Here is a 27,183-nt window from a genome sequence, read left to right as displayed (position 1 = left end):
CTCCACCCTGTAGCTTTTGTCCTTTCTCTATGTTGCAGTCTCTGGCTCCTTGGTGACCTTATTTTAGAATTCTTTCTGTATGCATTGCTATTCATCTTGCTCTCCAGCTCTCTTTCTTCCAGTTCGCAGTCTCTTTTTCCTAATTCTTCCCTCTCTGCCCTGTAATGTGTAGCTATGTGGTTTGTTTTTGTGTTGTTCCCCCCAGCCTTGCCCCTTCCCTCCATCGTTTGCTCTCCCAGCTGCCTATCCTTGGTGTTTCATTCCTCCCCCTCTGCCTTTTGTTCATAGCTTCTTTTTTTGTCTTTGCAGCTTTTTTTTTTTTGCCTTTGCCGAACTCTCTCGGTCCAGGTGTCTGCCCCTGTTCTTTTTTCCTTCCTCTCTGTCATGCTGCCTGTTGCAGGTTTTTTTTTTTTTGCATCTGCATCCTGCTCCCATCCTCCTTTGTTGGTCTCTGTCCTGCTCCTTCTCCTTGTTTCTGCTGCTTCTTTCTCCATCTCTGTGGGACTGCCTGTCCCCGTCCTTCTCTCACTGTCCCTTTCCCTGCTTTGTGCTTTCTCGTTACACTGCTGCTGTCCAGCCATCTGTCATTTTTCTCCTGTCTTGTAGCGTCCTGCACCCTGCTCCTCATTTTTGGCAGCCCCTGCCCAGCAGCACATTGCTCCAGGAGCCGACTGACCGACTGTTCCCTGCTGGAGCAACGGGCACAGCTGCGGGAAGGACTGCGGAGGTGTTGGAGGGGCAGGGGGAGTGTTGGGGGGGGGGGGGGCTGAGTCCTGGAGCAGAGCGGCTCCCAGGACTGGCTGGGTCCGTGACTGAGTAAACACCTGTGGTGCCCTTTTGCCCTCCCAGCTGCATTTGTGCTTCATTTGCATGGGGCAAGGGGCTTCGACAGAGCCCAGGGGAGGAGGGGACGGGCTGTGGGGCTGGGGCGATGGCCCCCTGTTTCTGCTGGCCTGCAGCTGTGGGCCGGGACTGGAGGAACCCCAGGTGTGGGCAGTGAGGGTGATGGCGAAGGCCCCTCCCTCTAATAGGGGGGCTGCTGGTGAAGGGGCCGGTGCTGCTTTGCTGCGGGTGGCTGTGGAGGAGCCGGTGCGAGCCAAGGGAGGAGCAGAGCCGTTACTGCACGTCACCGGGATGTGGCTGCAGCGAGGGAGCAGGTGAGCAGGTGGGGGGGCGGGTGAGTAACGGGTGTGTCCAGGGGAAAGCCCTCAGGAGGGCGGTGTTGCCTGCCGGGGGCGGCCGGGACAACGGGACTCTGTCGGAAGCAAGGAGCGGCGAGGGTGCGGCGCCGTACCGGAGCCGAGTGGTGGGGGCTGTCCGGAGCTGCGCTGTGGAGCGTGGGGCTGCTATGGGGCTCGGGGGTCTTCCGGGTGCGTCAGCGGGAGGGCACGGTGTGCCCGCAAGCTTAGGCACCGGGGAAAGTGCCTATCGCGGTGTGGTGGGCGCTGCGGTCCTCGGGCGGGGGCTGGCGGTCGGCTGCGTTGGTTACCCGGGGCAACCAGGGGAGGGGCGGTCTTCCGGCTCCCCGGCTGTGCTGACCAGGGCAGGCCGGGAAGGTGCCGTTTCCACGGACTTGGCTACCGGGCAGACGCATTGCTCTCGGTTACGTTGCGCTTGGTGCCGCCACGGACCTCGTTTCGCAGGACGAGCTGTATTTTGTTGCCGGTTTCGTGCGTTTTCTGGCAGGGTTCGCGGTGTGCGCGTTACCCGAAAAGTGGTTCAGCCGAAGGACCCGGCGGCCGGGCATGCGCGGTGGCGCCCGGCGGCCGGGCATGCGCGGTGGCGCCCGGCGGCCGGGCATGCGCGGTGGCGCCCGGCGGCCGGGCATGCGCGGTGGCGCCCGGCGGCCGGGCATGCGCGGTGGCGCCCGGCGGCCGGGCATGCGCGGTGGCGCCCGGCGGCCGGGCATGCGCGGTGGCGCCCGGCGGCCGGGCATGCGCGGTGGCGCCCGGCGGCCGGGCATGCGCGGTGGCGCCCGGCGGCCGGGCATGCGCGGTGGCGCCCGGCGGCCGGGCATGCGCGGTGGCGCCCGGCGGCCGGGCATGCGCGGTGGCGCCCGGCGGCCGGGCATGCGCGGTGGCGCCCGGCGGCCGGGCATGCGCGGTGGCGCCCGGCGGCCGGGCATGCGCGGTGGCGCCCGGCGGCCGGGCATGCGCGGTGGCGCCCGGCGGCCGGGCATGCGCGGTGGCGCCCGGCGGCCGGGCATGCGCGGTGGCGCCCGGCGGCCGGGCATGCGCGGTGGCGCCCGGCGGCCGGGCATGCGCGGTGGCGCCCGGCGGCCGGGCATGCGCGGTGGCGCCCGGCGGCCGGGCATGCGCGGTGGCGCCCGGCGGCCGGGCATGCGCGGTGGCGCCCGGCGGCCGGGCATGCGCGGTGGCGCCCGGCGGCCGGGCATGCGCGGTGGCGCCCGGCGGCCGGGCATGCGCGGTGGCGCCCGGCGGCCGGGCATGCGCGGTGGCGCCCGGCGGCCGGGCATGCGCGGTGGCGCCCGGCGGCCGGGCATGCGCGGTGGCGCCCGGCGGCCGGGCATGCGCGGTGGCGCCCGGCGGCCGGGCATGCGCGGTGGCGCCCGGCGGCCGGGCATGCGCGGTGGCGCCCGGCGGCCGGGCATGCGCGGTGGCGCCCGGCGGCCGGGCATGCGCGGTGGCGCCCGGCGGCCGGGCATGCGCGGTGGCGCCCGGCGGCCGGGCATGCGCGGTGGCGCCCGGCGGCCGGGCATGCGCGGTGGCGCCCGGCGGCCGGGCATGCGCGGTGGCGCCCGGCGGCCGGGCATGCGCGGTGGCGCCCGGCGGCCGGGCATGCGCGGTGGCGCCCGGCGGCCGGGCATGCGCGGTGGCGCCCGGCGGCCGGGCATGCGCGGTGGCGCCCGGCGGCCGGGCATGCGCGGTGGCGCCCGGCGGCCGGGCATGCGCGGTGGCGCCCGGCGGCCGGGCATGCGCGGTGGCGCCCGGCGGCCGGGCATGCGCGGTGGCGCCCGGCGGCCGGGCATGCGCGGTGGCGCCCGGCGGCCGGGCATGCGCGGATACTGTTAAGTAGTTACACCTTTTTAAGTAGATCATTGGTTCTCTGTAATATTCCATACGCTTAAGCATAGTAGGGAGCGTGAAAAACCCCCTTGACTCCTTCCTCAGGGGTCTAGTCTGCCGGAAAAGTGTGAGGCCTTATCTGTTTGGATTGATTGGGGAAGGAGCTGAATCATCCTTTTAGGGCTTGAACTGTGTTTTTTTTTCTGTGGCATGGGCGAATGCCTCTGCTTGCACTAGCCCAGATACCACTTCAACTCCCACTAATATGTGTTGCTTTCCCTCGGGTTTTCAGAAAAGGCCAATATAATCTGCATGCCAGGTTTCCCACAGTCCCTTCCGCTTTTAATGCGTAAGGGAGGTTGGTCTAAGGGATGTTTGTCAAGTTGACTACGACACAGGTTACATGCAGAAATACAAGTGTGACAGCTTTCCTTGGTAACGAGCCAGCCTTGAGCGTGCGCCTCACAGTAGAGGTCTTTGCTTCCTGTATGCCTTCTTTTAACATGCAGCCATTCAGGTAATTTTTCCGAATTTTCCGTTATTGGTTCATTTTGCAGGGGAGCTAAATGGGATAGTTGATCTACTTTGTTGTTTCACTGGCTAGTTAGATCACCTCTACTTTGATGGGAAGCTGTCGCGTTAATTTGGCAGAAAATAAACCCCCTTGCTTTCTAATGCTCTTCACCGAAGTGAGAGGCTAGGTGAGGCTAGGTTTAAATTCTGAGTGATGTCCAATTTGCCACTGCCAGTCCAGTTGCGTTTAATATGTATATTAAACTACCATGATTCTGGATATGCTAATAGCAGTCTGCACCTTCAGTCCAGTCATGCTCATGAACTAGCACGGCCGCATTTGGTCGTGTTCAGTGAGAAACTGTGACAACTGGCTACTTAAACAGGGCAGTTTTATTTGTGCAACAGATATATAGGTTTTTTGGATTGCCGGTGATAGTGACTGTCTGCAAGAAAGCATGTGCAAATATAAAACGTGTGAAAAGGTTATAAATAATAATACAGCCTGGCTATAAACATTAGGGAATAACTATTCCCAAGAAAAGCGCTTAGTTTAAGTCTCACCCAAGGCGTCCCAAGAGGGGAAGAAGCAAGGCTCAGCCCGTCAGCCAATCCTGGTTGTCGGAGGCAGTCTGAGGTGGAGTTTCCCTTGACTTGCTCACGGTGTTATCTTCTTTTCCTCCGAAGATCTTCTTCTCCGAAAATCTACGGTGTTATCTTCTTCTCCGAAAATCCCCCATTTCCCTGCCTATTTTTATAGCCTTTCTACCTTCAAGGTGGAGTTTGAGTGACTGTAGTCATACATACTTTTTATCATGATTGGTGTAAAATCCTCTCGCTTCACGTTTAAAGGTATATTTTATGAAAAATCGAGAGCGCAGACTCGAAGAGGGGTGGTCGCACCTTGGAGGCAGGCAGCCTTCGGGATGGAGGTGTGTTTTGGTATTAAAATGATATTAAAACGAGCAAAGTTCACAAGAGGGTAGCACTTTGGCAAGGTTTCGAAAACCTGTTGGCTCAGGGGGCCAGATGAGCTGCTTATCAGTTCTAGAGAATCATTTCTTCCCGCTTTATCATCACGGAGCAGGGCCACAGAGTCTCCACTCCGTTCTGTCCTCTATGGTACATTGCAGGGAGTTGCTGTGTTAGTGGATTCCTGGCATGCCTGCTGGAGCTGTGTCCAATCCTCAGAGCTCCTTTTGATTTCATGCTTTTCCTCAATGGGTGAACACTGCTACGTTTTTCATATAAACCTCAATTTTCAGATGTAAAACCTTAATTTTACTAATAATTCCACAGAAGCTACCCAAAGCTTCTGCTATGGCAGAAGCTATGGCAAAATTTCCTTGTTTGGCAGTTCCTAGGATATCTTGCCATTTGTCCTTCTGCCATACAGGTGTCTGATTTACCTCCCACCCATTTTGCTCCCAGAAAGCAAGCCATTCCATGAACCCCTTAAAGACAGCAAAAGAGTCAGCATAGATATAGATAGGAGAAGAAGATTGAGCTTTAGGAGAAGAGGATTGAGCTTCATGTTGGAAATACACTCCAGACTGCAACTAATTCTCCTACTTGTGCACTACCTTCTTCTTCTGTTATGATTTTTTTCTTCAGTTCGAATCTGTAAAGCCACTGCCCGACATTTCCACACTTTGCCTTCATGTCTAGCTGAGGCATCAGTAAACCAAACCTTCTCTAGTTGTTCAGAAAATGGAGGGGCAACTCATATAATGGGATGGAGGATCATTTTTGTACTTAAGGGGAAATTCTTGTACAGTTAGTTTTTTGTGTATACCCTCAGATACCTGCAGATGGTACAATAATGTTCAATCTGTGCATACCCCTTTTGCACAGATGCATGGTGTGCCACCCCATCAGGGATTGGGGTTCTGGCCAAAATTGGTTTCATTATCTTAAAGGGGCCTCTAAGTATAATTGGCTGTTAGCAGATGATATGTTCTGCTTCCCGCAATGCAAATAGTCCCTTTTCCCATTCTGTATAACTTTTTTCTGCATCCTTAAACCTACGTGAATAAAATCCAATAGGCTTTGGGGGTCCCTCTGGCTCCTTTCGTCAAAGGTGGATTAACAGTCCCAACTGAGCAAATCCTCATTCAATCTGGATTGGGTCAGTGGGGTGAATAGGGCCTAAGGCTTGATAGTTAGAGGCTGCAAATATTAATACTTGTAGGGCTTTTTCACGTACAGGAGTCCAGTCCCAAGAATCACCTTTTTGCAATAAATCATATAATGGTCTAGCTATTATGGAAAAATCGGGAATATGTTTTCACCAGAAAACCAAGGTTCCTAACACTTGCTGCAATTCTCGTTTTGAGGTAGGTATTCGTATTTGGTCTAACGTTGTCAGAGTCTCATCAGGAATACACACAGATCCACCTTTCTACCAGATCCTTAAGAATTTTACCTCGAGGGGCAGGAGGTTGTACCTTTTCTGGTGAAATCTGCAGACCTAGCCCTTCTAGGTGTTTAATGACTGTGGCCTGCGCTTTGTGAACTGCTGCTGCTTGCTTCCCCCCCCATTAACACATTGTCTATATACTGATAGATTGTGACCTCCTTATCCAGAGGGATTTTTTCTAATTCCCTCGCTAGGGCATGGTGTGCTAGGGTAGGGGAGTGTTTAAGTCCTTGGGACAACCCAGTGAATGTATATTGTTGTCCTTTCCAAGTGAAAGCAAAGTGGGTTTGATGTTCAGGTTGAAGGGGAACCATGAAAAACATGTCTTTAACATCAATAGTTGCTAAAATTGGGTGGCATGTTCCTAAATGAGGTCGGCCATGTAAGGCACAGCAGTGGTTAATGGTCCTGTATTAGCATTTAAACGGCGATAATTGATTGTTAGCTGCCACTTCCCATTTGATTTTTGCACTGGCCAGACCGGGGAATTGTAAGGTGAGTGGGTGGGAACTATAACTCCTTGTTCCTGCAGTTCTGCTGGTACGGGTGCTATGCCTTCCCTGGCTCCTAATGGCAAACAATACAGTTTTACATTAGTTAATTTGGAGGAGGGAAGAGGAGGGGCTGGGACTAGAAGCTGCAGATTTAATTTAGCTACTCCAAATGTCCAAGTGAGCTGGGTGGCAGCAAGGAGCAGCGTGGGGCGGGTGACTTCTCACAAGAGCAATGGTGATTTTGTGCCTCTTGGTATGTAAGGTACCAGAAGCAATGATGGCCGTGGCGTTGGAGTCTGGAATGAGCAGGTGAGCAGAGCACCACAGCACTCTTGAGGCGGCGGCCTTTGTAGAAGAGGCTGGCGTTGGCTGCTGTGACGCGTACTGTCAGCAGTGTGTGAGGGTGTGTTTTTTTGTTTTTTATTTTATTTTTTTTGCAGATGACGATGCGGAACCAGGCGACGGCAGGAGCATCCCGGTTAGCCAATGTCTTTTTTTTTGTTGACGATGGGTGGATTCTGACCTCTGTCCTTCTGAAAGCGAAGTTGAGGGGCAGGGGCTGGGAGGAGAGGACAAGGTTGGGAATTACAGGGAAGGGTTGTGAAGTTAGCGTAGGGGAGAGGGCTGCTTGGGAGCGGGCCCCTTTGGGCAGGCGAAGGGACCAGGTTTCATTGCACGACACTCGTGTGTGCTGGGCAGGGCATTTCCAGCCTGGGTCTGTAGTTTTGTGTTGTTTGTGTGGTCTGTCTTCTGTGCCGTAGACCCTCCCTGGGTCTCGACGTCCTCGTTGCTCTTTGCACTCAAGGAGCTCGTTATGCACATCAGGCACCATCCCTAGTGTCTCGAATGCATGTACTTGTCTGCATAGTGCCCATTAGGTGCTTCTTTTCTCGTGTTGTGTGGCAGGGCTGGGCAGTTCCTATCTCTGTCTTATCACATACCTTCCTCACGTCTTGATGTCTCCATAGCCCTTTGTGATCAGCAGGCACCTCGGCAGCTCTCCCAAGAGTCTTGAGTGCATCTCCTCATGGGCATAGCTCTGGTCAAGCCCTTTTCATCCTGCAATTATGTTTTGCTGCTACTGCTGTGGTGATTGCACTGCTGCCGTGACACCGCTGCTGTTGTGATGCCGCCACTGTTGCTTTTGTGCCACCGAGGCCTCTGTGATGCCCCTGCCACCATGATGTTGCTGCAATAATACAATTTCTCGAATGTCTAGTGCATTTAAAATGTTCTTTCTCTGCGTCATTTATTCCCTTATTTTTTTTTTAATTATTTCTTGTATTTCCTTAGTACTGTCACTTTTAAAATTTTCTTCCTAAGTCTTCACTTTAGTTTATTGTCTATTTTTAATTTTTTCCTCATTTCTGTACTCCCCGTTGCTTTTAAAATTTTGTCTACTTTTATCCCTTTTGCTGTGTTTATTTGTCCACCTTTATTTTTTAATTATTTCTTGTCTTTCCTTAGTGCCCTTGCTTTTTAAAATATCTTTCTACGTCTCTCTGTTATCTGTTTTTCGTAAGTACTTCCTTCCCTAATGCGCATTGCTTTTTAAATGTTCTTCATATGCCTACCTTTTTCTTTTCAAAGTATTTATTTTTAGTTATGTCTTCTCTTTCTCTCTTGTCCCCACTTTTTAGATTTTATTCTACGTCTCCATTTTAGTTCACCATCCCAGTTTTTCAATTTTCTCCTCTATTTTTTCCACAGCAAGTGGCTGTGGTGGTGTCCAGGGGAGGGGGTGATGATGGCCCCTGTTTCCAATGGGCTCCATTTGTGGGCTGGGGCAGCCCAGGTGGGACCCGTGAGGATGGGGCTGGGCCAAGATGTTCAAAAGGCTGCAGGTGGGGATGGGCCAGGGTAGCCCGGGGTGCAGCTGGTGAGGTGAGGATGGGGCTGCCTCTGCTATGCCAAGGGGCTCTAGCTGGGGAGGTGGCTGCCCGGGCATGCCTGCCTGCAGGAGCTGGCTGGGGAGCAAATTGAAGGGGGTTCTGCAGGCAATGGGGGGTTCCAGCAAGGACCGGCTGGCCTCCGTGGCGAGGCAGGATTGCTCCCAGCCATCCCCGACGGACCACACCAGCAGCACACGGCTCTGGGGAGCTAGGTGCCTCCATGGGCTGCGTGTGTGAGCTGCCATGTGTCCGGGAAGCTTCGTGGGAAAGAAGTGTCGAGGCACCTGCTGCCTGCTCCTGAGTGGGTGAGAGTTGGGCAGCCGGCACTGCAGATGAGGAAGGTGGCAGAGGCAGCGAGAGAAGCCTTGGGGCAGTGAAAGTCTCATGCCAGTGCCAGGAGCTGTGGTGAGTCATGTGTCTGGGCCTATCCCTGCCACGCTTCTCCAGATCTCTGCCTGTCCCTGCCTCCATCTTCTTTTTGGGCTCTCTGGCTCCCCAAAATTTTTTGCTCTTCTGCCAACGTTGCCCTGTATCTTGTCGCCTTCTACGTTTTCTTTCTATGTCTCTCCCTTTCTGGCTCCCCACCTGCTATTGTTTCACTCTTCCCATACAGCCTTCTTCCCCCTTTCTTGGGAAAATTGCAGTTCTAGGTCTCTTTCTACCCAGTGACCTGTGTCTGTATTCAGTGACCGCCTCTGCTCTACGCCGTGTCGCTGCTCCGATGTCCTTTCCCTTGGGCCGTCTATCCAGCTCCCTCTCCCCATGTTTAAATTCTTACCCATGTGACCTGTACCCCATTGCTTTCTAAATTTTCTGTCTGTGCCTACATTCAACTCATTCCCTGTCCACGTGTTTTATTTCTTCCTGCCTGTCCTCTACTTTGTCGCTTTTAAAATTTTTTTTTTTTCAATGTCTTCATCTATTGAGTTTGCTGAGCCTATTTACGTCTTGGCTAAGTGATGTAAAGGATGGATTGTGCGCATATAATCCCTTAGACAAATGGTTTACCGAGTCCGGGGCAAAGCTTGGATCCAGCTGCACCTAGGCTCCTCTCTGAGAAGGAGTTTAGAATGCAAGGGGGTCCATTCTGAATCTCATGGCTCCACGGAAGGGTATCCATGACAGTTTTGTTTGACCCTGTCTTCTACGCAATAGATAATGCAGTGTACTTTGCCATTGAAGCTTGTTGAACCACTGTCGCATGTACTATCAAATTTTGTTAAATTGCTGTTATATATCAAGAAACATTTTGTTGCTTCTCTGTTATGAATGCAGCGCATCATTCCATCTGTGACATCTGCCTACTTTTTTTGCCTTTGTTCTCTTTAATTTCTTCTCTTGCTTCTTTGCCATCACTCTTTAGATTGTCTTTCTCTGTTTTAGTTACCCATCACTATTTTTTCTCTCTGATTCAGATGGAACCCTTCCTCAGGATTCCTCTGTGCCCCAGAGCTCTCTTGCCTTATTCAATGCCATCTAGCATGTCTCCATTCAGTTGCTCGTCCCCTGAGGATATCTGTACATTGCTGGAACACCTTCTGAAGTTTTGCATCTTGTCCCAGAGCCACTCTGTCTCTCTCTCTCTCGCTCTCAGAACCCTTCGCCTGTTGTCATTGTACTTCCCAAGGCCATCCTCGTGCCCAGCAGCATTCCTTTGTCTCTGTAGCACACTTCGCACCCTTCTGTCTCCCTAAGAACCTTTCCTGATGCCATCTTTCATCTCCAGAACACTCTTGTTGTCCTCTACGCTAGCTAGCATACCTCCGTTCAGTCCCTGGTCACCTGAGGACATCTGTAGTCTGTTCAAATCCCCTCTGGACTATTTCATTGTGTCCTCAAGCTGCCTTTTGTCTGTCCCTCTCGGAACCCCTCTGTTACCGTCACGTCATGTAGTGCTTCAGGTGGGGCCATCTTTGAGCCACAGAATGCTCGTTTGTTGCTCTACGCTCTCTAGGATTCCTGTATTCAGTCCTCAGCCACCTCAGACCATATGTACTCTGCTCAGATGGTCACCCGAGTTCCTCTTTGTGATCCCCAAGCCTTCCTGTGTCCAACAGCACCCCACCCCTCAACACCCCTCTTCTCACAGTCCCGATGCTTCCCCGAGACATTCCTCGATCTCCACAGCACCTTGTAACACTTCATCTCCCTTTCCATCTCTCTTGTTCTGTCCTTTTTGTTCTTTGCTACAAGCGCTCCTTTATCTTTTTCCCTGCCATTGTGAGTGTCTCAGTTCGGTTCCTCTCTGTTATCTCTAGTTTGCCTAGATGCCCTCCTGAGACTCCGAGGCCCTCACTGTGTCTCCATGATTTCTTTTCTTACCCTGCCCCCTCCTAATTCTTCTGCTCTCTAGAACAATGTCTTCTGAGTCCTTTCTTGTACTCTGCAGCACTCTTGTAGCACTTTAGCTCTCTTTTGGTTTTATCTGTTTGTGCTCTTCAGAGCGCTCTTATCTTACTCTTTGCTATTTAGCATGCCTTTGTCCAGCCCCCCTGCCCCCTGATGACATCTGTACTTTGTTGAAATCCCCTTTGGAGTTCCTCCTTGTCATCTCTGAGGCCTCTTTGGTCTCGGGTCTCCTCTGCTCCCTTTGCTGAGCTCTCGCAACACATTGCCTAGGCCTTAGAGCCCTGTTTTTGCTTGTGAGGGCACTTTGCACCCCTCTTTTCCCCTCAGAACCCTTCCCGAGTCTGCATCCATTACCCCAGTTCATCTTTCTGTCCTCTCATCCATTTGGTGCTCCTTGATTCAGTCCCCAGACAACATCTGTCCTTTGTTCAATTCTCTTTTGAGCTCACAGCATCCCTGAGATCTCATTGGTCTCTTGGGACCGCTATAATCCATGTGACGATGCCTCCCGTTCTACCGGAATGTTTTCTAAAGCCATCTTAGTGCCCTAGAGCAGTATTTTTGTTTTTTGTCTTGTTGTATGTTTCTGTGTGGTATCTGGTACTGCAAAGATGTCCATTGTCAGCTCAGATCTCTTCAGTTTTGCAGAGAAGGCGATAGCCTTCATCTCTTTTTATTGACACATCTCCCATGGTGGTTCTTTGTTGTGTTCTGCAATTTAATTTGTTCTATCTACTAAGGTGTTAATTAGGCCACTTCATGTAATTTTCTGATATGTTTCTTATATTTCCATGGGTTTTTTCTGTTTTCTGTCCTTTGGGACTCATCTAGTTCTCTTAAGGCAGTCGGTCAGAGAGGCTTTCAAAGTGGCTCTGAACCATCGGCTATTTAGAGTAAATAATTTACTTTGCAACCAGAGTTACTATATTCTTACAGGATCTAATTCTGCTTTGTCATTCAGTCCTATCTGGAAAATACTTCTGGTGGAATTTAGGTAGCATGGGTGGTCTTGCTAGAAATTAAAAGTAAGCCTGTAGCATTTTTGGTGTTTTATAGGAAAAGTAAGCACATACATTTTGATAATAATATTGTTACTGCATTTAATGAACTACTTTCTTGTGTAGCTTAGTAGGACATCTATCTTTTTCTGTCTACACTCCAGACAAATGAGGTTTAACTACTTATTAGGTCACGTTGGTGATGCAACAGAGATAGTTATAGTAAAAGAGCAGGCATTGTTGTTTTCGGTAAGGGTCAATTTCTCTCGTCAAGGCTTTGTACGCTTTAAATTTAAAGCAGATGAGAAAACTTACTGCTGCTCCTCTGGCCGCCTTAATGTCTTTTGGTGGTTCATCCCTCCCCTTTCCCAGGGGACTGTGGGAAGGGTGGTGGGCGAGGCTCGGAGTATATGACCCCCAGCCTCTGATCAGGGAGCTCATTCTACTTCTGGCTTTCTTTGGTCTTAGTGCTCTGCTGTTCCTTCAGTTGATTACAACTTTTGAGCTGTCTAAGCTACCCAGGGAGATGTGTTTTGATATTTAGAGAAGCAGGGGTGTCTGTTTGAGGTAAGACGTTCAGGACGAGTCAAGGCTCAGCAGCAGATCTAGTAGAGAATATATTTATCTGCACCTTTTTTTTCAGGTCAGTAATTTTTAATGGAGCATTTAGGGGTGGCAAGATTGTTTAAGAATAGATTGTTCTTTTTATTCTAGGTGCATTACACTTTCCTGGAACTCCTGACTTGATTGAAGATGGAACGTTGTTTTTTTCACTAGTTTTGCTCTATAATGTGTAACTTGCTGGCATCGCATCTCTTAGTTGGACTGATGATGAGATTATCTTGCAGGGGTTAAGGTGAGCATCTTGTATGCATCTGTATAGAGATTGAGCATTTCTCAAGAAAGTGGCAAGGACATAAGGCCTATAGTATCTTTCAGAGTATGGGACAGCTCATTGCCTTTCCCGATTGCTCAGAGGACTCTGTTGTCCCTTGAAACTTTGCAGCTCAAGGCAGGCCCCTCATAGATTATAAACATTGGGGTTTCACTTACTCTGTGGGCCTGTAGCAAAGCCCCAAGGCTGCGGGAAGGCGTAAGGTGGGAGATGCCTGCAGAATGCAGGGTGTGGCTCAGAGGAACAGCTCCTGAGGAGCGGCCGATGCGGGGGGGTTCAGGGGTGCAAATACCGGGAAGGAGCAGTCAGGAGGCTGTGGGGTTCCTTCCTTGACAGTTCAGGAGCAGAGAAGGGGATTCTAAACTTTTGAGACCGGGGGATGGTTGAGGAAGGGAGGAGGGTTCATCAGCCTCTCTCAGTTTAATTTTGCAGTCACAATTGGATGTCAATGAGGTCTGTTTGGTTTAAGTCTCCCTGTAGCTGACAGGGAGTTATGACACAGTCACAAGAGATGAAGTGTGAATTCTCTGGGCCTCAGCATCTCCAGATAGAGGACTGAATGTCAGGCCTTTGAATCTCAAAGGTGTTAAGGCTTGTATGTGAAGAGCTTAGTGTTCTTTTGTGTTTGTTTTTTTAATGGCAGGCTGTAGTTGGACTCTAGGTGGCGTTCTTGAATGGAAACAAGACCTTTGGAATTGTTAAGTTATTGGTCAGCATTGGGGTGACTTCTACAATATGTTTTTTGCAGATGCAGAGAAACGAGCCATGCGCCAAAGGGCGAGGGAGGAGAGGGGAGCAGAGCGTCGCAAGAAGGTGGTTTTACATATGGTGTGAGAGGGCAGACGTGCTTTTAGGTTTTGATTTTTCTTTTTAATTTTGAAGGTGCCAAGCAATGAGTGAATCGGGGATATGGGCACCGGAGGCGACTCGGGCAAGGTGAGCCACGACCAGTGGCCTGAAGTAGCAGCTGTGGGCTGGGTTGGTGTCTAAGAGCAAAGAATCCTGCGGCAACTCAGTGAGGTGCTTCTCTTTTGGTTTTGCAGGGGCTGCGCGGGCCGCTTTTGGCATTGGACAACTGTTTGAGGTGAGCTGGGGTGGTAGAGAGGAGGAGCATGGGGCAGGTGAGTTCATAAGCACAATGGTAGTTTTGTGTCTCTTGGTATCTTAGGTAGCAGAACCAATGATGGCTACAGCATCCAACTCTGGAATGAGCAGGTGAGTGGAGCATCCTGGTGCTTCTGAGGAGGGGGTTGTTGTGGAAGAGGTTGGCATTGGTCAATGTGATATGGTCATCACTGTTTGTGGGGTGTGGTTGCTTTTTTTTTTTTTTCGGATGACAAAGTGGAACCTGTTGACTGCAGTAGCCAATGTGTTTTTTATTAGGGATGGATTCTGATCCCTGCCCGTCTGAAAGCTAAGTTGAGGGACAGGGGCTGGGGAGGGTCTGGAGGGAGGGGAGCAAGGTTGGGAGGTGTTGTGAAGTTAGTGTAGGGGACAGGACTGTGCAGGAACAGGTCCCTTTGGGCAGGTAAAGGAAGCAGGTTACTCTTGCACAACACTGTGTATGCAAGGGAGGGCAGTTCCAGGCTGTGTCTGTGGTGGTGTCGTTTGCGTAGTCTGTCTTCTCTGCCTTAGACCTTCCTCAGGTCTCAATGTCCTCTTTGCACTCAAGGAGGGCATTGTGCATCTCGGGTGCCATCCCTAGCATCTCAAATAGCTTTACTCATCATTACAGTGCCAACTGGGACCTTCTTTGCTTGTGTTACAAGTGTAAAACATGGATAAGTCTTGCATCTCAGAAGCTTATGCTCTGTCTGCTTCTGCAACATTGTTCCAGGCTGGGACAGCACCTCTGATCTTGAGCAGTCTCTTTTTAGTCATCTTTTCTGAGATATCTTCCTGGCATCCCAGACTTCTTAGGTCTTCAGGAAAGGCATTGTGCGCACACTTCATCCGAGTTGCAGATAGATCTTTTTGTCGCAGTTCATAGCATTTGACTTTTCTCAGGCTGCCACAGATTCTTACTTGTGGCCCCCTAGGTCTTCTTGCCCAATGGCATCTCTGGTCCAGGAGTCGTGCTTTTTAGAGTTTTTTTATGTCTCTGCATCATACTGTTGGTCTTGTTTGTCTGCAGCGTCTGTGCATGTTTGTCTGGGTTAGAGCTGCTCTACCTGGGGGCATAGCAGTGACAGCAAGCAAAAGAATAACAATAAGATCCTATGGCTAACATGTAGATAACCCTAGACTTCATAGGCAAAAGTTGTAGAGTCCATTTCTGAGCCAAGTAGCCCTATATGCAGTGGGCAAGGAGAGTTATTTCTGTAGCGCTAGGCAGAGACACAGGGGACGACCAGATTGCTATTAATAGCAGGCTGTAGTTGGAATCTAGATGGTAAATGTAAATGGAAACAAGACTTCTGGGACTGGTCATCTATTGTTCTGCATCTGGGTGACTTGTTCAATGTTGCTTTTACAGATGCAGAGGGATGAGCGGTGTGCCAAAGGGCGGCAGAGGACACATAAGTAGAGTGCCATAAGAAGGTCAGTGTGTGGTGTTGGAGGGAAGATATGACTGGTGGCTGTATGACTAGCTTAAAAGTTTTGGATTCTCCGTTTGAAGATGCAAAGCGGGGTCTTGGTAACAGAGGTGACTCAGGCAAGGTGGGCCATGACTCATGGGCTGAAGTAGCAGTTATTATTGTAGTGTGCATTGTTGGTGAAGTTCTAAGCATCGCTTGTTGTTTGTGTTTTTCAGGTGGGATGTGAGCTTCGAGGTGCCAACCTGCAAAATGGCAGGGGCAACACGGGTCATCAGCCAAGGTAAAAAAGCAGAAAGTGGGAATCGGTGCGGACAGGCTTAGTTTTGGGCATTATCTCAGCATGTCCTCTTTGCTTTGATTTTGTTGCAGGTGCCACACATAGCCACGGACAGCTGAAGCAGAATGCTGACAAGAGGTCTGAGATGGTGAGGCTGCTGCTGACCTGGTCAGTGTGTAAGAGCAAAATATTGTGTGGCTCCTCAGTGAGGTGTGTCTCTCTTGATTTTGCAGGGGCTGTTCTCTGTGTGTGCCGCATTAGGCATTGGACAACTGTTGGAGGTGAGCTGGGGTGGCAGCGAGGAGGAGCGTGGGGCGGGTGACTTCTCACAGGCGCAAGGGTAATTTTGTGTCATTTGGTATCTTAGGTAGCAGAAGCAATGCTGGCCGCAGCGTCCGACTCTGGAATGTGCAGGTGAGTGGAGCACCCCGGTGCTTCTGAGGAGGAGGTGGTTGTGGAAGAGGTCGGCGTTGGCCAGTGTGATGCTTACTGTCAGCCCTGTGTGTCGTCTGTGTTGTCGTCTCCTCGTTTTGCTTTTCAGATGACAAAACGGAAGCAGGCGACTGCAGGAGCATCCCAGTTAGCCAAGGTGCTTTTTGTCGAGGATGGAGTCAGACCCCTGGCCCCCTGAAAGCTAAGTTGAGGGACTGGAGGGAGGGGACCACGGTTGTGAATTGCAGGGGGAGGGCTTGTAAAGTTAGCGCAGGGGAGAGGGCTGTGCAGGAGCGGGCCCCTTTGGGCTTGGAAAGAGAAGGAAGGGGTTTCTCTTCGGCCCAATTGGGCAGGACCGCTTCAGGCTGTGTCTGTGGTGCTGTGCCATTTTTGTCATCTGTCTTCCGTGTCTTAGACCGTACCTGTATCTCAACATCCTCACGGCTCTTTGTGCACATCGGGCACCGCCCCGGAGTCTCGAATGCCCCTGCTCGTCGGCATAGTGCCAAGTGGGTGCTTCTCTTCTTGCCTTACAAGCGTAAAGCGTGGATCGGTCTCGTGGCGTGGAAGTTTCCGGTCGGTTCTCTTTTGCGGCGTCGTTCCAGGCTGTGTCGGCAGCTCTTTTCTCTAGCGGTCCATTTTCGTGGAGAGTGGGAGCTCTTCCCTGCATCCTGATGTTCTTAGGTCTTGAAGCCGGGCTTCTTGCACATGCGCCGTCTCTTTTGACCATATCTTCGTGCCAGGGACCGTGCTGTCTGACTCTGTTTTTCTGGGGCTTCCGTGGAGGCTCCGTGCTCTGGGCCGTCGCGGCCCTGTAGGTCTTCTTGTCCGACAGTGTCACCCGTCGGGGAGTCCTCCTTCTTGCGGAGGAGAGTCTTCTCTCTTCTTTGAAGCCCGTTGTTTGTGGTCTTGCGCGTAGCGTCGGTGTGTGCCTGTGCGTGTTTTGGCTTGGAGCTGCTCTGCCCGGGGCAACGGGGGAACCTGTAAACGGCAGGGCCAGGGTGGGTGAGCGGCCAAGGTAAAGGAGCAGCAGATCGGAATGGATGCGGGCAGGCTTTGGTTTCGGACGGTACCTCAGCATGTGCCGTTTGCTTTGTTTTTATTGCAGGTGGCGCACGTAGCCTCAGAGGGGCGAAGCGGCGTGCTGACAAGAGGTCTGAGAAGGTGAGGCGGTTGTGTGCTGGGTCAGCGTGCAAGAGCAAATTATTGTGCAGCGACTGAGTGAGGGGTGTGTCTCTTGGTTTTGCAGGGGCCGTGCGGGCCACCTGTGGCATTGGACAACTGTTTGAGGTGAGCTGGGGTGGCAGCGAGGAGGAGCGTGGGGCGGGTGACTTCTCACGGGCGCAAGGGTAATTTTGTGTCTCTCGGTATCTCAGGTTGCAGAAGCGACGGAGGCCGCAGCGTCCGACTCTGGAATGTGCAGGTGAGTGGAGCACCCCGGTGCTTCTGAGGAGGAGGTGGTTGTGGAAGAGGTCGGCGTTGGCCAGTGTGATGCTTACTGTCAGCCCTGTGTGTCGTCTGTGTTGTCGTCTCCTCGTTTTGCTTTTCAGATGACAAAACGGAAGCAGGCGACTGCAGGAGCATCCCAGTTAGCCAAGGTGCTTTTTGTCGAGGATGGAGTCAGACCCCTGGCCCCCTGAAAGCTAAGTTGAGGGACTGGAGGGAGGGGACCACGGTTGTGAATTGCAGGGGGAGGGCTTGTAAAGCTAGCGCAGGGGAGAGGGCTGTGCAGGAGCGGGCCCCTTTGGGCGTGGAAAGAGAAGGAAGGGGTTTCTCTTCGGCCCAATTGGGCAGGACCGCTCCAGGCTGTGTCTGTGGTGCTGTGCCATTTTTGTCATCTGTCTCATTTTGTCATCATATTCTCTCTCTTTCTCTGTCCTATTCCTGCATACAGTGTGCAGTGAGGCTTCTTGTCTAGGAAGCCGCGTCTCGTATGAGCTCTAAGACAACCACATGCATTTTCTCTCAGGTGGAGGCGAGCCAAACGATTTGAGTTACAGAAGAAGAAGGGAAGAGAGAAGGAGAGAGAAGCATCTGAAGTGTCCAAGTCTCCCGGCAGCACCGAGAGTGAGAGCTGCGGTGAGTCCTGGGCCCTCGGGGCCCTGTCACCCCTCTTCTGCATCCTGGGCCCTCCCCTGGCTCCCTCTCTTTCCCACACTGCTACGATTATTTTTTTTTCTGCTCTTGTGTACCTTCTTTCTCCATCTGTCTCTGACTTGTCCCCATCTTTTAGGTCCTCCCTCTTTCTGCCCTGCAGCCCGTGGCGTTTTTTTCCTTCTTCCCCTCTTTCTGTTCAGCTCCCGGTTACTACTTTTGCTTTCCTCCTGCTCTGTAGCCTGTCAGTACTTTTGCTGTCTCTGGTGCTCTTTTGTCTGGCTCCTTGTCCCTTGATTTGAGGCCTTCCTTCTCGGCTCCATAGCACGTCACAGATCTACTGCTTTCTCCATGTCTATTCTATTCTATTTCCTCATCTCTCTTTGCCCAGGTCCCTGCCGCTATTCTTTTTTCCTCTTTCAATGCTACAGGGTTTTTTTTTGCATCTCCTTCCTGCTCCCCGTTCTTCATTTTCGGTCTCTGTCCTGCTCCCTCTTCTTCTTTCTGCTGCCACTCTTCCTCTCTTCCTGCTGCTTCTTTCTCCATCTCTGTGGGACTGCCTGTCCCCGTGCTTCTCTCGCTGTCCCTTTCCCCGCTTCGTGCTTTCTCGTTACACCGCCGCTGTCCAGCCATCTGTCACTTTTCTCCTCTCTTGTAGTGGCCTGCACCCTGCTCCTCATTTTTGGCGGCCTCTGCCGAACAGCGCATCGCTCCGGGAGCCAACTGACCGACTGTTCCCTGCTGGAGCAACGGGCGCAGTTGCGGGAAGGACTGCCGAGGTGTCGGAGGGGCAGAGGGAGCATCGGGGGCCCCGAGCCCCGGAGCAGAGCGGCTCCCGGGACTGGCTGGGTGCGTGACTGAATAAAGACCTGCGGTCCCTTTTGCCCTCGCGGCTGCATTTGTGCTTGGTTTGCACGGGACGAGGGGCTGTGCCAGAGCCCAAGGGAGGAGGGGACGGGCTGTGGGGCAGGGGCGACGGCCCCCTGTTCCTGCCGGGCTCCAGTCGTGGGCCCGGGGCCGGGGGAGCCCCAGGTGTGGGCAGCACGGCTGATGGCGACGGCCCCTCCCTCTGCCGGTGGAGGGCCCGGTGCTGCCGTGACCGGGGTGGCCGTGGAGGGGCCGGTGCGAGCCGAGGGAGGAGCGGAGCCGTGGCCGGGCTGCGGCTGCAGCGAGGGAGAAGGTGAGCGCGGGGTGGGGGGGGAGGTGGATGGAGCAGCGCGTCCCGGGGAAAAGCCCCCGGGAGGGCGGGGTCCGTGTCGGGGACAGGGAGGGGCGGGGGTTCGGCGCCGTGTCGGAGCCGCGAGTCGGGGGCTGCCCGGAGCCGTGCGGAGGTGCCGCCCCGTGCCGGCGGCGCGCGCTGCCCCGACCCGGAGCGGTACTGCAGCCAGGCGTTGCGCGCAGGCTGTGGCCCCTCCGGCGCGCCGTCGGCGCGTGGCGCATGCGCAGTGCGGCGCAGCAGCATGGCGGCGCCCTGGAGTCGGGTGCCGGGGCGGCGGGGGAGCAGAGAGGCCAGCCGTGAGGCGCGGGCTCCCCTCCGGCGGGTGCGGGGGTGCGTGGTGGTTGCCCGAGGGTGGTGGGACGGGAAGCTTCGAGCCGTCCGCTGCGACAGGCTGCCGGTGCGCTGGAGGCGAGGCGGGTGCGGGCAGCCCCGGGGCCAGAGGCGGGAGGTGACGGAAGGGAAGGGGGGAAGGAGGCGGGCACCCCCCCCAACTCGGCAGCGCTCCCCGGCCCCGCTCGCCCCGCGCAGCCGCCCCCAGCTCCAGCACGTCCCCTGAAGCCTGTCCCGGAGCCCCCGGCCTCCCCCAAGGCCCGTGGTGCGGGCAGCACACTGGGCCTCGAGCGTGCCTCGGCCTCCCTTAACGCGGTCGCCGCTGCTTCTTTCTCTGTGGCAGGGGCCGCGCTTGTCCGTTCCTGCCCTGGGGATGCCGTTGGCTGCGCCCGCTCCAGGCTTGTGAGGGCTGTGTGTGCCGGGCCTCGGTCTCCTGGCGTCGTGGGGGCGAAAAGGGAGAGGCGGAGCGCTGAGTGGCTGCGGACGGGAGCTGGCGGGGCTGAAGCTGGAGAGTCCCGAGAAGGCTGAAGAAGAAGAAAAAATGGAAGGCCACCTGGCTGGCAGCTGCCTGGCTCCGCAGGCAGGAGAGAGCCTGCCTCTGCGGGTGAGGAAGGCTCCCTCTTGGTAGCCTGCAGCAGGCCAGGCCGCCAGCGTGTCCCGCAGGGTCTGTATGTGTCACCAGCAGCAGCATGGTACGGTTGTGGAGCGCGTGAGCGAGCGAGGCTACGTGCCTAGGGAGCCTCGTCTCCTAAGAGCCGCGACACATGCGCGTTTTTTCTTAGGTGTAGGACAGCCAAGCGACCGGAGTTACGGAAGAGGAAGGGAGGAGCGCAGGAGAGAGAAGCGCCTGAAGCGGCAGAGTCTCCCGGCAGCGCCGAGAGCGAGAGCTGCGGTGAGTGGCGGGCCTCCGGGGCCCTGTCGCTCCTCTTCTGCGTCCCGGGCCCTCCCCTGGATCCTTCTCTCTCCCATGCTGCTGTGATTCCTCCTCCCCCCCCCCCCCCAGCTTTTCTTTTCCTTCCCTGTACCTCCCCTTCTTTTGTCTGTATTTGTTTCCCTGTCCCGCTCTTTTCCTCTCTATTCCTCATTCCCTGTCCTTGTTGCTGTTTTTTCTTTCTCCATCTCTGTGCCCTGCTGCCTATCTCTGTCCAGTTCCCTTTCTGTTTGCTGGGTTGTTTTTTTTTTTTTTCTCCTCATTCCTCTGCCTTGCCCTGTTCCGTCCTCTCACTCCCGCAGTGTCATGCTGTGTGTTACCCGTCCTTCTCCCTGTGGTTTTTTGTTCCTCTTGCTCTGTGCCTCTGTCCTGCTGCCTGGAAGTAATTTTTTATTCTCCGTATTTCTGTTATTCTGCCTGTGGCTATTTTTTTTGTTCTCTACCTCTCTCCTGCTCCCCACCCTCACCTTTCTCTCCCTGACGTTCTTTCCTCTTCCCAGTACCTCTGCTTTTCTGCGCCCTTGCACTCCATTTCCTCCGTCTCGCTCTATCACGCTGTCTTGCTCCCCATCCCTCCCTTTTCCTTTCTACCCTTCCGATGTGTGTGTCCCCCAAGTGCCCCTTTGACGTGTCCCAGTCTTTCTGTCTACACCCTCCTGTCATTCTCCTTCTCTTGCTCTTCTTGCTCTTTTTCTCTCTTTTCCTCTGTGCTGCGGCCCATCACTGTTCTTTCCTCCTCCATCCCTTTGTTGCGCTGCCTGTCCTTGTCAGTTTTGCCCTGTGTTCTGGCTCCAGTCTTGCCTTGTTTTCTGCATCTCTGTCCTTTTCCCTGTACTTTTTTCTCTCTGCTCCTCAGTCCTTCTCCCTCGTCTTGTTTTTCTCTTTCTGCCGTCCCTCTCGTTTTGTCTGTGACCCTCTGTGCTCTTCTCCTTCTCCCTCTCAGTTTGCGGTTGTCTTATGTGTCCCCTTCTCTGTCTCTCTCTTCTGCTGTCCTGCTCCCCAGCCCCATTATTTATTGCTTCACCCCTCGGTCTTGCTCTCAGTCCCTGTTTTCTCTTGTGCTCCACCTCGCTGCCGTTCTCTCGGTTGCTCTCGGTTGCTGTCTGTCCCAGCGTCCTGCTCCCTGTCGCGCTCTCTTTCACAGTATCTTTCTTTCTGGCGTCCTGTCCCTCACCGGTTTTCTCTGTCACTCTGTCCTTCCTCCTGTCTTTTCCTTGTGCCTCTGGCCTCCTACTCGTCGCTACTTTTTTCTTCCTTTCTCTACCTCTCTGCCTCTGTCCTGTCGCTTTCTTCCTCTCTCTGTCGCCAGCATTTCTTTCTCCATCTGTGCCCCCCTCCCTGTCCCTTTTCTCTCATTCTCTCTGTCCTCCATCCTCCCCGTAACTCTTTGTCTGTATATCTCCATACTGCTGCCTGTCCCTTTGTTTCTTGCTATATGCCCCTGTCCAGCTTGCTGTCCCGTTATTCTCCTCTGTCCTGCTCCTTGGCCTTTTTTCTCATCCTGCAGCCCATCACTGTTTTCACTTTCTCCACCTCTTTGTCCTGATCTGTGTGTCTTCTGCCCTCGTCCATCTGGCTTGTTGCCTGTACGTTTGTCTCCCTCCAGCGTTCTTTATTCCCCTGATTCAGTTTCTCTCTTGATCCGTCAGTTCTGCTGCCCGCTCGTCATTCTTTCTCTCTCTCTCTCTTTCCCTCTTGTCTTGTTCCTGCGCGTAGTGCGTGAGCAGGCGAGGCTACGTGTCTAGGGAGCCTTGTCTCGCAAGAGCTGCGAGACATGGACGTTTTCTCTTAGGTGGGGGACAGCCAAGCGACCGGAGTTACGGAAGAGGAAGGGAGGAGAGCAGGAGAGAGAAGCGTCTGAAGCGGCAGAGTCTCCCGGCAGTGCTAAGAGCGAGATCTGCGGTGAGTGCCGGGCCCTCGGGGCCCTGTCGCCCCTCTTCTGCATCCCGGGCTCTCCCCTGGATCCCTCTCTTTCCCACACTGCTGTGCTTTTTGGCTTTTTTTTCCTCCCTGCCCCCTCCAACCCCCTCCCCGCTCCCGTGTACCTGCTTTCTCCATCTCTGACCAGCTCCCTGTCCCCATCTTTTAGGTCCTCCCTCTCTCTGCCCTGTAGCCCGTGGCTTTTTTTTCCTTCCCTATCTCTTTCTGTCTGGCTCCCGATCACGGTTTTTGCTTTCCCCCCTCTCTGCCCTATAGCCCGTCGGTACTTTTGCCGTCTCTGGGACTCTCTGTCCGGCTCCCTGTCCCTCTGGTTCAAGGTCTTCCTTCTCAGCTCCGTAGCACGTTGCGCGTCTGCCTCTTTCTCTATCTCTCTCTATTCTGCTCCCTGCCCCTCATTTTGAATTCCTCCCTCTCTGTCCTGTCGCTCCTTTTCCCTTTCTGCATCTCCGTCTTTTTTCTCTTTTTCTTTCTCTGTCTCTCTCTGTCCAACTCCCTGTCTCTAAGTTTCAGTTCCTCGCCCTCTCTGCGGAAGCTGTCGGGACTTTTTGCCTTCGCAGTCTCTCTGTTCTGGCTTCCTGTCCCTGTTTTTTCATTCCTCCCTCTCTGCCCTGTTACCCGTCACCATTTTTATTTTCTCCGTCTCTTCTGGCTCAAGGTCCTGATTTTTTTAAGTTCCTCCCTCTCTGCCCCATACCCTGTCACTTCTGCAGGTCTGTTTCTCCACCCTCTCCCTGTGCGGCTCCCAGCCCCTCTTTCGCACTTCCTCCCTCCGGAGCCTGCGGCCTGTTGCTTTCCCCCCCTCTTATTTCTCTCTCTCTGTCTCTCTCTGTCTCCCCGCCCCTGTTTTTTCATTCCTCCTGTCTCTGCCCTAGAGCCCGTCAGGAGTTCTTTCATTCTCTGGCGCTCTCTTTCCAGTTCCCAGGCCCTGGTTTTCAGTGTTGTCCTCCTGTCTTCCCTGTGCCACGGCGCGATTTCATTTCTTTGGCCGTCTCTCCCGGTCCGGCTCCCCGCCAGGATTTTTTAATCCCCCCCTCTCTGTCTTGTAGCCCATTGCTGTTTTCTCTGTCTCTGTGTCCCTCTGTCCGGCTCCCTGTCTTTACTTATTATTTTTGTTGAATTCCTCCCTCTCTGCCCTGTACGCGGTGCTGTTTACACTTTCGTTCCCGGACGTCTCTCTGTAGATTGCTCCCAGTCCTGTTTTTTTTTAATTCCTCCCTCTCTGTCTGTCATGGTTTAACTTGGCAGCCGGCAACTAAGCACTAGAGAGCTGCTCGCTCACAGCCCCCACCCCCGGCCCGTTCCCTCCCCAGCGGGATGCGGAGGACAAATGGACAAAAGGTAAAACTTGTCGGTTGAGATAAAGACAGTTTAGTAAGGCAACAAAGGAAATACTGTTGATAATTCTAATAACGATGATAATAATTGCAACAACGCACATGCGAACCAAACTATACGCAGTACAGTTTCTCTCACCACCCGATGACCGGTGCACAGGCAGTCCCCGAACAGCGACTGCGGAACCCGGAAATCGCAAGTTTCGCTAAATTCCAAAATAGTTTGACCTCCCGGACGAGAGCGGGTTCCAACTCGCGGAAACGAGAAGAGCCGATTCCTGCCCCGCAGCCAGCCCCCATTTATAAGCTGCGCGTGACGTCTGTGGTACGGAATATTTCCACTGGCCAGCTTGGGCTAGCCCTGTAGCCTGTCGCAGGTGGTGGTGCTGTGTTTCCCCCCCGGCCATTTCTTTCTCGTTGCGCTCTGTCCGGCTTCCTGTCCCTACTTTTCAGTTCTTCCCTCGCTGCCCTGTGGCCTGTTGCTATCTTCCCTTTTTCTGTCTCTCTGTGTATGGCTCCCGCTCCCTTCCTTTTTGAAATTCCTCCCTCTCTGTCTGGGAGCCCATCGTGGTTTTTCCTTTCTGCGTCTCTCTCTGGCTGGCTTCTGCTCCCTGGTTTTCAATTTCTTCCTTCTGGGCCCTTTAGCCTGTGGCAATTTTACTTCTTTCTCGGGCTCTGGATCCCAATTTTTTAATTCCTCCTCGTCTCCCCTCCTGCATCCCTTTTTCCAGCTCCCTCCCCGGCTCCCTATCCCTGTGGTTTAATTCCTCCCTCTCTGCTCTCTAGCTTTTGCTGTACTTCCTGTGTGCCTTGCTCCGCATCTGGCGCCTCGCCCCTGTCTTCGCATTCCTCCCTATAGCCCATCACTGTCCTTGTCTTTTGTCATCGATCTGGTCCAGATCCCTGTTTTTGCCGCCTTCTCTCTCTGCCTTATTGCCCCTGGCTATTTCTTCTTCCTCCCTCTCTGACTGCCCGGCTCCGGATCCCTATTGTTTCATTCCTCCCTCTCTGTCCTGTGGCCCGTCGGTATTTTTTCTTTCTCTGGCTCTCTTTGTCTGGCTCCCTGTCCCTGTTGTTCAGCTTCTTCCTTCTTGGCACTGTAGCGTGTTGTGATTCTGTTTCTTTCTCCACCTCTCTGTCTTCCCAGCTTCTCGTCCCTCACTTTTAAGTCCTCCCTCTCCATCCTGTTGCCTATTGGATTCAGCCCCACCCCCCCCCCCCCCCCCCTTTCAGTCTTTCTTGCTTCCCGTGCCTGTTTTTAAGTCCTCCCTCTCTGCCACATCACCCATTGCTTTTGTCTTTTCTCCATCTCTCTATGTCTGTCTCACTGCCCTTGTTTTTTAGTTCTTCCTCTCTGCCCTATGCCCTGCTGCTGTGTTTGCCTTTCTCGGTCCCTCCCTGTGCGGCTCCCTGTCCCCATTTATTAACTCTTACCTCTTCTTCCTGCACCCACCACTGTTCTCCGCGATCTCCCTCTCTCTCTGTCTGGCTCCCCGTCCTCAGTGTTTAATTCGTCCCTCTGCCCCCTGTAGCCCCACGCTATTGGTCTGTCTGTCTCCATCTCTCTGTGTCCAGCTCCCTGGCGCTGTTTTTTGTTTCCCCCAGCCCATCTTGTAGCCCATCACTGGTTTTGTTTCGTTGGTTTTTTGGTCTTCCTCTGTGTCTCGCTGTCCAGCTCCTGGTCGCGGTTCTTCAATCCCTCCGTCTTCCCTGGAGCGTGCTTTTGCTTTTTTTCCATTCTCCATTGTGCTCTGTCCGGTCCCCTGTTGCTCTTTATCCATTCCTCCCTCTCTGCCCCGTGGCCCGTCACTTTTTCTCCTTTTATTTCTGCCTTTCCCTCTGTCCGACTCCCTGTGCCTGGTTTTTAAATTCCTCCCTCTCTGCCCTGTCACCCGTGCCATCTTTTGCCTTTCTCGGTCTCTCTCTGGCCAGCGCTCTGTCCATATTCATTGATTCTTCCCTCTCCACCTTGTAGCCTGTTGCTTTTGTCCTTTGTCCTTCTTACTTGTGTCTGTCTCCCCGATGACCCTGTTTTAGAATCCCCCCCCCTTTCTTTCTGTACGCATTACTCTCTGGCTTTTTGCTCTCTGGCTCTCTTTTGTTCAGCTCCCGCTCCCTACTTCTTAAGTCTTCCCTCTTTTCCCTGTAGCGTGTAGCTATGTGGTTTGTTTCGTGTTGTCCTGCCCACCCTCGCCCCTTCCCTCCGTCGTTTGCGTTCCCGGCTCCCTGTCCATGTTGTCTCATTCCTCCCTCTCTGCCCTGTTTTTGTAGCTTTTTTTTTTTGTCTTTCCCCATCTGTCTCAGTCCGGGTCCCTGCCCCTATTCTTTTTTCCTCCCTTCCTGTCGTGCTGCCCGTTGCAGGTTTTTTCTGCGCCTCTGTCCTGCTCCCCCATCCTTTTTCGGTCTCTGTCCTGCTCCCTCTTCTTCTTTCTGCTGCCACTCTTCCTCTCTTCCTGCTGCTTCTTTCTCCATCTCTGTGGGACTGCCTGTCCCCGTCCTTCTCTCGCTGTCCCTTTCCCTGCTTCGTGCTTTCTCGTTACACCGCCGCTGTCACTTTTCTCCTCTCTTGTAGTGGCCTGCACCCTGCTCCTCATTTTTGGCGGCCTCTGCCGAGCAGCGCATCGCTCCGGGAGCGGACTGACCGACTGTTCCCTGCTGGAGCAACGGGCGCAGCTGCGGGAAGGACTGCCGAGGTGTCGGAGGGGCAGAGGGAGCATCGGGGGCCCCGAGCCCCGGAGCAGAGCGGCTCCCGGGACTGGCTGGGTGCGTGACTGAATAAAGACCTGCGGTCCCTTTTGCCCTCGCGGCTGCGTTTGTGCGTGGTTTGCACGGGACGAGGGGCTGCGCCAGAGCCCAGGGGAGGAGGGGACGGGCTGTGGGGCAGGGGCGACGGCCCCCTGTTCCTGCCGGGCTCCAGCCGTGGGCCGGGGCCGCCCCAGGTGCGGGCAGCACGGCTGATGGCGACGGCCCCTCCCTCTGCCGGTGGAGGGCCCGGTGCTGCCGTGACCGGGGTGGCCGTGGAGGGGCCGGTGCGAGCCGAGGGAGGAGCGGAGCCGTGACCGGGCTGCGGCTGCAGGGAGGGAGAAGGTGAGCGCGGGGCGGTCGATGGAGCGGCGGGTCCCGGGGAAAGCCCCGAGGCGGGCGAGGGTACCTGCCGAGCGGGGTCCGTGTGGGAGGCAAGGAGCGGCGGGGGTCCAGCGCGGTTTCGGGCACGGTGTCCCCGCAAGCCGAGGCCCGCAGCTCCCGCGGCGTGCTGGGAGCTGTAGTGCTGGGGCGCGGGGCGCGCTGTCGGTCACGCTACTCCCCGGGGCATGCCGGGAGGTGTAGTCTTCCGGCTGCCGGGCGGCCGAGCCCTGCTAGCCAGGGCATGCCGGGAGGTGTCGTTTTCAGGGACTCGGCTGCCGGGCAGCCGCATTGCTCTCGGGCATGTGCGACGAGGCGTTGTGCTTGGTCCCGCCACAGCCCCCGCTGCGCGGGACGAAGGGTAGTTCTGTGGTCA

The 27,183-nt window shown here is 54.4% G+C and overlaps 1 long non-coding RNA gene across 4 annotated transcripts; it reads left to right on the top strand.

Moving 5' to 3' along the window:
- The first annotated feature begins 885 nt into the window (after positions 1 to 885).
- Positions 886 to 15,821, top strand: LOC142358925 (uncharacterized). Of its 4 annotated transcripts, none has more exons than XR_012761960.1 (13): positions 886 to 1,157; positions 6,715 to 6,761; positions 6,893 to 6,930; positions 12,406 to 12,547; positions 13,335 to 13,399; positions 13,477 to 13,522; positions 13,630 to 13,670; positions 13,755 to 13,801; positions 15,063 to 15,127; positions 15,342 to 15,406; positions 15,496 to 15,551; positions 15,637 to 15,684; positions 15,771 to 15,821. It is a non-coding gene; the product is annotated as an uncharacterized LOC142358925 (long non-coding RNA). The 4 variants fall into 4 exon arrangements; XR_012761958.1 differs by having other exon boundaries at positions 13,469 to 13,522; XR_012761956.1 differs by having other exon boundaries at positions 13,335 to 13,522.
- Positions 15,822 to 27,183: the final 11,362 nt, after the last annotated feature.

This window comes from Opisthocomus hoazin, chromosome 2 (genome assembly GCF_030867145.1).
Source record: "Opisthocomus hoazin isolate bOpiHoa1 chromosome 2, bOpiHoa1.hap1, whole genome shotgun sequence".
Lineage (NCBI taxonomy): Eukaryota > Metazoa > Chordata > Aves > Opisthocomiformes > Opisthocomidae > Opisthocomus > Opisthocomus hoazin.
This window is presented reverse-complemented; position numbering and strand designations above follow the sequence as displayed.